Genomic DNA, 10,194 nt, shown 5'->3' on the forward strand with positions numbered 1-10,194 from the left:
GATGATACTGCTGTATCCGGGATGTGGAATAGCACCTGGGGAGCTGGGGGGTGCCGGTGATGTGGAGCAAGACGCAGCAATGGAAGAGGACTCGACCGAGGATGTTATGGAAGAGGATGGAGTAGGAGGAGTAGAGGAGGTGGCAGCAGGCCTGCCTGCAAGTCGTGGTGGTGTCACCAACTCCTCTGGTGAGCCACGCATTCCATGCTTGGCAGCCGTCACCAGGTTTACCCAATGCGCAGTGTAGGTGATATACCTGCCCTGACCATGCCATGGTCCGATGGACCCTTGCCCCTACACTGTGTGCCAGACATGCCATAATTTCCTTTTGCACAATGGAGTAAAGGTTGGGGATTGCCTTTTGTGCAAAAAAATTTCGTCCGGGTACCTTCCACTGCGGTGTCCCAATGGTTACAAATTTTTTAAAGGCCTCAGACTCCACCAGCTTGTATGGTAAAAACTGGCAGGCTAGCAGTTCCGACAAGCCAGCTGTCAGACACCGGGCTAGGGGGTGACTTTGAGACATTGGCTTCTTGCGCTCAAACATCTCCTTGACAGACACCTGACTGTGGGCAGATGAACAGGAACTGCTCAAGGCGAGAGACGGAGAGGCAGATGGTTGAGAGGGGGCAAGGAGGACAGCAGTGGTTGACCTGGCTGAAGATGCTGGACCAGGAGGAGGATGGCGCTTTGACTTTGTTTGCTGCTTGTACTGACGTGTTGATCCCATAGACGTTTGTGATGTGACATCATGTGCCTTCGCAAAGCAGTTGTGCCTAGGTGGGTGTTGGACTTCCCACGACTCAGTTTCTTCTGGCACAGGTTGCAAATGGCCTCGCTGTTGTCAGAGGCAGACACACAAAAAAAATGCCACACTGCTGAGTTCTGCGATGACGGCATTCTGGTGGTGGCAACAGAATGCGTTGATTGGCGTCCCGTCTGGCTGACACCGGGTGCCGATGCATGCTGTCTGACTGTGCCACTAGCTCCGTGCGACGACCTCCCCCTGCTTCCAACTCATCTCCTCCTCCTCTCTGTCTCCCCATCTGAACTTTCCCCCTCTTCTTCTCTTCTAGCGGGCACCCACTTGGCATCCACGGACACATCGTCATCATCAACACCTTCACCACTATCTGACACCTCAAGAAAGGAAGCAGCAGCGGGTACAACATCATCATCGCACTGTACGTCCATGTGTGTAATGCTGCCTGACTGAGACATATCCCTCTTAACTACATCCTCTGGCAATAATGGTTGCGCATCACTCATGTCTTCAAACTGATGTGTAAATAACTCCTCTGACGGATCAAGTAAAGCTGCTGTGGTGCTAGTGTTGGTGGTGGCAGCAGGCGGGCAAGTGGTAGCATGAGAGGTGCCCGAAGCTAAGCTAGAGGAGGAGAAGGATGGTGCGTCAAGGTTTCCGAGCGGAAGCTGTAGTAGATTGGGTGTCTTGTGATAGCCAGTCAACTAAGTCCTCAGAACTTTGGGGGTTCAGGGTACATGGCCTCTGAACACTGGCCATTCTAGGGCCAAAGGGAATCCCAGCACCACGACAGCCCCTGTGGGGTAGCCTTCCTCTGCCTGTCATTTTTTTGGTTAAATTTGCACAAGTGTCACACCAAATGTGATTTACACTAGGGTGACACAATTTGCCCTGCAGGAAAAAAAAACTGGTAACTTTGTCGTGAACTGACAGTGACGACTGATTTTATTTAACAGCCAGAAAAGGTATTTTTTTTTAAATTTGCACAACTGTCACACCTAATGTGATTTGCACTAGGGTGACACAATTTGCCCTGCAGGCAAAAAAAAATGGCAACTGTGACGTGAACTGACAGTGACGACTGGTTTTATTTAACAGCCAAAAAAGTTTTTTTTTTTTATTTGCTCAACTGTCACACCTAATGTGATTTGCACTAGTGTGACACAATTTGCCCTGCAGGCAAAAAAACTGGCAACTGTGACGTGAACTGACAGTGACGACTGGTTTTATTTAACAGCCCAAAAAGTTTTTTTTTGTTTTTTTAATTTGCACAACTGTCACACCTAATGTGATTTGCACTAGGGTGACACAATTTGCCCTGCAGGCAAAAAAAAAACTGGCAACTGTGATGTGAACTGAGAGTGATGACTGGTTTTATTTAACAGCCAAAAAAGGTATTTTTTTTTATTTGCACAACTGTCACACCTAATGTGATTTGCACTAGGGTGACACAATTTTCCCTGCAGGCAAAAAAACTGGCAACTGTGACATGAACTGACAGTGACGACTGGTTTTATTTAACAGCCCAAAAAAGTTTTTTTATTTTATTTGCTCAACTGTCACACCTAATGTGATTTGCACTAGTGTGACACAATTTGCCCTGCAGGCAAAAAAACTGGCAACTGTGACGTGAACTGACAGTGACGACTGGTTTTATTTAACAGCCCAAAAAGTTTTTTTTTGTTTTTTTAATTTGCACAACTGTCACACCTAATGTGATTTGCACTAGCGTGACACAATTTGCCCTGCAGGCAAAAAAACTGGCAACTGTGACATGAACTGACAGTGACGACTGGTTTTATTTAACAGCCAAAAAATTTTTAATTTGAACATCTGTCACACAAAATGGGATTTGCACTAGTGTGACAATGAGCAAAAAAAGCTTGCCAGCGGAGTTCCCCTTTTAAGCAGTGGTCCCAAACCAGGGTGGCTCCAGCTGTTGCAAAACACATGGACTGATATATTTCAGCCCTGTGAATACTGTACTAGTCAGTTGCTTTAAAGAAAAAAAGCTTGCCAGAGGAGTTCCCCTTTTATGCAGTGGTCCCCAACCAGGGTGCCTCCAGCTGTTGCAAAACACACGGACTGATATCTTTCAGCCCTTTGAATACTGTAGTAGTTAGTTGCTTGAAGGAACTTAAGTTTTATACTGGAGTACCTCTTTTAACCAGTGGTTCCCTCCCAACCAGGGTGCCTCCAGCTGTTGCAAGACACATGTACTGATATCTTTCCGCCCTTTGAATACTGTAGTAGTTAGTTGCTTGAAGGAACTTAAGTTTGATTCTGGAGTTGATGGTGTGTGCTCTGCACTTTTAAAGAAGAATTTAATAAAGGATCTTCGTTTTACGGTACTGCTGGACTACTCTTTCTTGATTCTGGAGTACCCCTTTTAACCAGCGGTTCCCTCCCAACCAGGGTGCCTCCAGCTGTTGCAAGACACACGGACTGATATCTTTCAGCCCTAAAAATGGCTTTTTGGGTGCTGTCCTTAAAGCAGATGTTACACTAGTGCTTTAGAAGTAAACTGGACCCTGAATACACCACCTAGCAGCAACCTAGCTATCGCTTTCCCTATACAGCAGGACCAGCTTCTCTGACCCTCCACTTCCTCAGCCTGCAGCATGCTGAATGAGGGTAAAATGGCGTCCGTGCAAGATGTAGGAGGGTCTGGAAGGGAGAGACTGCTGCTGATTGGCTGTAATGTGTCTGCTGACTCTGACTCACAGGGTCAAAGTTTACTGCAATGTTAAAGTATAGGGGGCGGATCGAACTTCACATATGCTCGCCCGGCGATGTGAACGCGAACATGCTAAATTCGCCGGGAACTGTTTGCCGGCGAACAAATCGCGACATCTCTACTCCTAGGATGGAACACACTGTTCCATGATGGGAGTAGTAGTAATTGTACTTCTGACACCTTCTGACACAATTTAAAAATAAAGAAAAAAAGTGAAAAATACACACACACACACTACATTTTTATTATTGTCGGCTACATTATTAGGTCCCTGCCTGCCCACATAAGTTGATCCCTGTTTTAAAAATTAATAACATTTGTTATAAAAAAAAGATACATTTTGTTAGATGCAATTTTTTCTATCTTTTTTTAACCTGTTGCGGACGGAGGGCATGGTATGGATACGTCCTCGCGTCCCGTTATTTAAGGACAGAGGGCGTACCTGTACCTATCAGCATGCATCCCTTGGCAATGCCGAGGGGGGTCCTGAGACCGCAAATAGCCAGTCAATTCAGACTGACGAATAGCGGAGATCCGGGCCAATTGGGTCACTGGTGACCCAATCACCCAGAAAATAAGAATGACCATCTTAAAGGATAGGAGCAAGGTGGCAGTGTTGTCACCCTCTCCTATCCAATGCTTTTGGTCGGTCAGTACGGCCACCAATGGCAGTTGGGGGCCGGGGGGGGGGGGGGTTAGAAATCATTTGCCCCTCTCTGCCCACTTATCAAAGTCGGGGCAGAGCGGGGGTAACACGAGCGGCAAGGGGGGGAGCATGGCCGGCTAACCCGGATCGGCGGCGGCGGCATCTTGGAGCAGCGGCAGCATTGGCAACAGCAGAAGTAGTGCGGCCAGAAAGTGCGGCGGTGTAGGAGGCTGCAGTGAAGATTGCCAGTAAGTGATCTTCAATGTGGCCTACTAAAAGTTGCAAAACTACAACTCCCAGCATGCACAGACAGCCTTTGGCTGTCTGGGCATGCTGGGAGTTGTAGTTTTGCAACATCTGGAGGGCCACATTTTGGAGACCACTGTGTAGTGATAAACTACAACTATCAGCATGCTCTGACTGTCTGGGCATGCTGGGAGTTGTAGTTTTTTAACATCTGAAGTGGCACAGTTTGGAGACCACTATACGGTGGTCTCCAAACTGTAGCCCTCCAGATGTTGCAAAACTACAATTCCCAGCAATCTCAGACAGTCAGGGATGCTGGGCGTGTATTTCTGCATTATCTGGCCCTTCATATGTTGCAGAACTACAACTCCCAGCATGCCTGGACTGTCTGGACATGCTTGGAGTTGTAGCTTTGCAACATCTGGAGGGCTACAGTTTGGAGGGCTACAGTTGAGTCTCTCACTTCAGAGCCCTGTCATATTTCAAGGAAATAGTTTAGGGCCACATATGGGGTATTTCCGTACAAATTGCGTTACAAATTTTGTGGGGATTTTTCTCCTTTTACCCCATATGAAAAGATAAAGTTGGGGGCTACACCAGCATGTTAGTGTAAAATTTTTTTCAATTTTACACTAACATGCTGGTGTTGGCCCATACTTTTTCATTTTCACAAAGGATAAAAGGAAAAAAAGACCCCCAAAATTTCTAACACAATTTATTCCGAGTACGGAAATGCCCCGTATGTGGACGTAAAATGCTCTGCGGACGAACTACATGGCTCAGGAGTGAGAGAGCGCCATGTACATTTGAGGCATAAATTGGTGATTTGCACAGGGGTGGCTGATCGTTACAGCGGTTCTGGGTATGGAAATACCCCATATGTTGATGTAAAGTGCTCTGCGGGCAAACTACAATGCTCAGAAGAGAAGGGGCACCATTGGGCTTTTTGAGAGAGAATTAGGCTGAAATTGAAGGTGTGTTTACAAAGCCCGCATGGTCCCAGAACAGTGGACCCCCCACATGTGACCCCATTTTGGAAACTACAACCCACAGGTGTCTGACAGATTTTATGAACAGTCATCCATAAAAATGAAAAATGTAATTTTTCATTTGCACAGCCCACTGTTCCAAAGATCTGTCAAATGCCAGTGGGGTGTAAATGCTCACTGCACCCCTTATTAAATTCTGTGAGGGGTGTAGTTTCCAAAATGGGGTCACATGTGGGGGGGAGGGTCCACTGTTCTGGCACCATGGGGGGCTTTGTAAACGCACATGGCCCCCGACTTCCATTCCAATAAAACTCTCTCTCCAAAAGCCCAATGGTGCCCTTTCTCTTCTGAGCATTGTAGTTCACCCGCAGAGCACTTTACATCCACATATGGGGTATTTCCATACTCAGAAGAAATGGGGTAAAAAAAATGTGGGTGCTTTTTCTCCTATTACCCCTTGTGAAAATGGAAAATTTGGGGTAACACCAGCATTTTATTGAAAAAATTTTTTTTTCTATTTTTACATCCCAATTTTGCGAAAGTTTGTCAATCACCTGTGGGGTGTTAAGGCTCACTGTACCCATTGTTACATTCCTCCTTAAGGGGTGTAGTTTCCAAAATAGTATGCCATGTGCTTTTTTTTTTTTTTTTTTTACTGTTCTGGCATCATGGGGCTTCCTAAATGCAACATGCCCCCCAAAAACCATTTCAGCAAAATTCGCTCTCCAAAAGCCCAATGTCACTCTTTCCCTTCTGAGCCCTCTAGTGCACCCACAGAGCACTTTACATCCCCATATGAGGTATTTCCTTACTCGAGAGAAATGGGGTTACAAATTTTGTGAGGCATTTTCTCCTATTACTCCTTGTGAAAATGAAAAGTTTGGGGTAACACCAGCATTTTATTGTTAAAAATCTAATTTTTCATTTTCACATCCCATTTTAACGAAAGTTCGTTAATCACCTGTGAGGTCTTAAGGCTCACTGTACCCCTTGTTGCGTTCCTTGAGGGGTGTAGTTTCCAAAATGTTATGCCATGTGGGGTATTTTTTACTGTTCTGGCATCATGGGGGCTTCCTAAATGGGACATGTCCCCCAAAAACCATTTCAGCAAAATTCGCTCTCTAAAATGCCATTGTCGCTCCTTCCCTTCTGAGCCCTCTAGTGCCCCCACAGAGCACTTTACATCCACATATGAGGTATTTCCTTACTCGAGAGAAAATGAATTACAAGTTTTAAGTGGCCTTTTTACCTTTACCCCTTGTAAAAATGAACAAAAATGGGGCTACAGTAACATTTTAGTGTAAAAAAAAATTAGATTTTTATTTTTCTCCTCCATTTTGCTGCTATTCCTGTGAAAAACCTAAATGGTTAACAAACTTTTTGAATGTCATTTTGAATACTTTGAGGGGTGAAGTTTTCATAATGGGGTCCATTATAGGGGATTTCCAACATAAAGACCCTCAAATTCACTTCTAAACTTAACTGGTCCCTGAATAATTCAGATATTGAAATTTTTGGGAAAAAATTGGAAAATTGTTGCTATACTTTGGAGCCCTCTAATGTCTTCAAAAAGTTAAAACATGTCAAATTTATGATGCAAACATTAAGTTAACATATTGTATATGTGAATCAATATGGAATTTATTTGACATGCCCCGTTTCCTTACAAGCAGAGAGCTTCAAAGTTAGAAAAATGCAAAATTTTCAAATTGTTCCTGAAATTTTGGAATTTTTCACCAAGAAATGATGCAAGTATCAATGTAAATTTACCACTAACATAAAGTAGAATATGTCACGAAAAAACTATCTTGGAATCAAATTTATAAGTAAAAGCATCCCAGAGTTATTAATACATAAAGTGATAGTGATCAGATTTGCAAAAAAATGCTGCCGTCCTTAGGGTTATAATGGGCTCAGTCCCCAAGGGGTTAATATGTTTTTTTTAATGGTACCCTACGAAATTTTATTGAAAAAGGTATCTCCATCACTTTTTTGGATCGCTAAAGTCCAAAAAAAGAATAAAAACCACCTGCAAAAATGCCAAAGTTAAAACCCACATGTCGTTTTTCTTGGCGTTTCTTTACTCCCATAGACTTCTATGAGAGAAAAACGCTACGATTTCAAGGAAAGAAAAATGCCATAGACTCAACATGCTACGACATTGCAAAACCGCCAAGGAGCTAAAAATAAAAAATAAAAAAAGCTGAAAAGGTGAAAAAAAAAAACACTAAAAATATATATATATATATTTTTTTTAAACACCAAACTGAAAAACGCAAAGTGGAAAAAAAAATTAGCGTTTATTCACTGATTTACAGCTAACATCTAGCCACAGCGTTTTTTCAATGAAAAAAATGCCATGGGCCTGTTTTGGCTTTATTTGGGCAAAAAATAAAAAATAAACAAGTGGAAACAGCCTTAGAGGCATTTCACACATTGCTTTTTGTTGTAGTTTTTCAGGCAGCTCTTCATTCAGTTGTAGAGTCTAAGCCTGAAGTGGATCCAGCAGGAAAGAGTAGTACTGTATAATTATTTCCTTTATATTTTCTGTTATGAACAAATCCAATGCTAGCTTTTGTTTAAAAATAACTAAATGGAAAACTGCCACAAAAGGCTGTGTGCAACCAAGGCTTTTTTTTTTTTTTTAAGAGCCGAGGTAAGTGCTCTCTATCACCCAATGTGCAAGAAAAAGTGCAAACGTGTCACACTAAAAAAACATACACAAAGGATGCGGTCTATCGCTAAGCCCTTCTCCAACAGGAGAGAGGCCCCCCAACAAACCTACCCTTAACCTCCAGGCCAGAAGGCACCTGCAAGGTTCCTTTTCGCCGAAGCTACTAAGGGGCCGAAAATGCTCCTGGCTTCAACCTAGGCGTTAACCAAGGTATCAGCCGAGGAGCCGTATACTGATGGCATTTTGACCGAAGCCAAGATGCCCAGGGGTTGCAGGGAGGTGAGGAACCAAAAGGCCACACACACCTCCACTAGACCGCCAGGAGGGACACCCAGAAGGGCTACCGCATCCTGACAATCCTGTGTACAAATAAAGACACAAACGTGGCACAGTGACAAGACATAAAAATAATAAATAAGTGGACGAGTGCAGATATACTGCCTGGTCATACGGCCGGATCTATAAAAAATTTCCCCGATCCTAGCCAGAAGGCCGGGATACAAAGGGTGAGTGCCAAAGGTGAAGAGTATGGTGCAGTACGTTCACTCAGTGAGTTAACACCCAGTGAGTTGCGACACCTCAGGGTCACCACTCCCCGAGGCACAGAAGTACCTCGGCTCTACATCCCTCTACCTCATGGCGAGACCCGGAGGAAGCATGTCACATCGGGGCAGCCGTCGAGCTGATTCCTCAGAACCAGCCCCGGAACGCCCCGGTACACCTGCTCCCTACCATGCACCATTCCCACCAGCTCCATACTGGCGTCGCCTGCCACCAGCATTAAACTGATAAGAACAGATACTACACTTGATCTTAGCCAAAAGGCCGAGAAGCGACCAGGGCTGGTGCAAAAATTCTTGCCACCCTAGGCAAAAGCTAATTTTGCTTCCCCTTGACTTCACCCATTAGTCTGCCCATTGACACATCCCACCTTACTACTGGGGAGACATACTGTAACATACCTCCTCCTTATGTAATCTATTTACTACTGGGGAGACACACTGTCATAAACCTCTTCTCATGTAATCACCTTACTACTGGGATGACACACTGTAACAAATCCCCTCCTTATGTCATTACCCTACTATTAGGGTGACACACATGGGGGGTTATGGTGGTGCTGCTGACTGAGCTGGTTGAGCGTGTGGTTTGGATGTCTAACTTTCTTGTGGGGGGCAGAGCCGCGCCCCCATCAAGACTGTGCTCTAGTAAACATAGTTGCTAATTTTTGTAATAAAATGAAATACTATTGTATACAATGTATACAAATTTGTTAAGAAACCTGCTGATTTTCTAACATTTTGCAGTCATTTTTTCCAACAGTTTTTTTTATCTAAAATTGAAAAAAAATGATAATTTATTAAACAACTGTTAAAGAGTACCTGTCATCAAACCATATTTTCTAAACTAACTCAGACTATATTCCCTAACTACTCCTTATACCCCTCCTGCCCTTAAAAAAAAATGTGTATTGTACCTTTCCCTTGCTCAAACTGTATAAGCTCCTGGCAGGAGAAAGTGGGCGTTCCCCAGCATGCGTGATGTTACTGAAGGCTGCGAGAGCTGTGCCTCGCCATGCCCTGCAAACACTTCCTGAGTTTGGACTTCTGCAATTCCAAGTGGAGACCAAACTAACTGTTCGACTTGTGCAGGGAACAGAACAGAGCAACCTTGTGGCCATTTTTTCAATTGCATTAAAAACATATAAAGGTTGAAACAGCAAGTAAATAGCAAAGTGTCTTATAAGAACATAAGGAACAATATATTAAAAGTTTAGTTTGGTGACAGGTACTTTTTAATAAATGTTTCCTTCGTGTGAGCACTAACAGACGATTTTTCATTGACAATAATAGAACACATTTATTACACCCCTACCCCTTAATCACACCCCTACCCCTTAATTCCCTGGTTGAACTTGATGGACATATGTCTTTTTTCGACCGTACTAACTATGTAACTATGTAACATTAAATAAGAATATCTGTCGGGTGAACATGGTCTTATGGATAAAGACAAGAAACCTACGAAAAAGGTAAGTGTATGTGTGTTTGTGTGTGTTTATGTGTGTGTGCGCATGTGTGGGTGTGTGTGTGTTTGTGTTAGAAGTAGGCCAAATAGCACTAATCAGTATCCATATCA

At 43.8% G+C, this 10,194-nt stretch overlaps 1 pseudogene; it reads right to left on the reverse strand.

Annotated features, from left to right (window-relative positions):
• Positions 1-8,801: 8,801 nt before the first annotated feature.
• LOC130268183 (U2 spliceosomal RNA) lies at positions 8,802-8,892 on the reverse strand (annotated as a pseudogene).
• Positions 8,893-10,194: the final 1,302 nt, after the last annotated feature.

This window comes from Hyla sarda, chromosome 4, assembly GCF_029499605.1.
Source record: "Hyla sarda isolate aHylSar1 chromosome 4, aHylSar1.hap1, whole genome shotgun sequence".
In the NCBI taxonomy this organism is placed as follows: Eukaryota; Metazoa; Chordata; class Amphibia; order Anura; family Hylidae; genus Hyla; species Hyla sarda.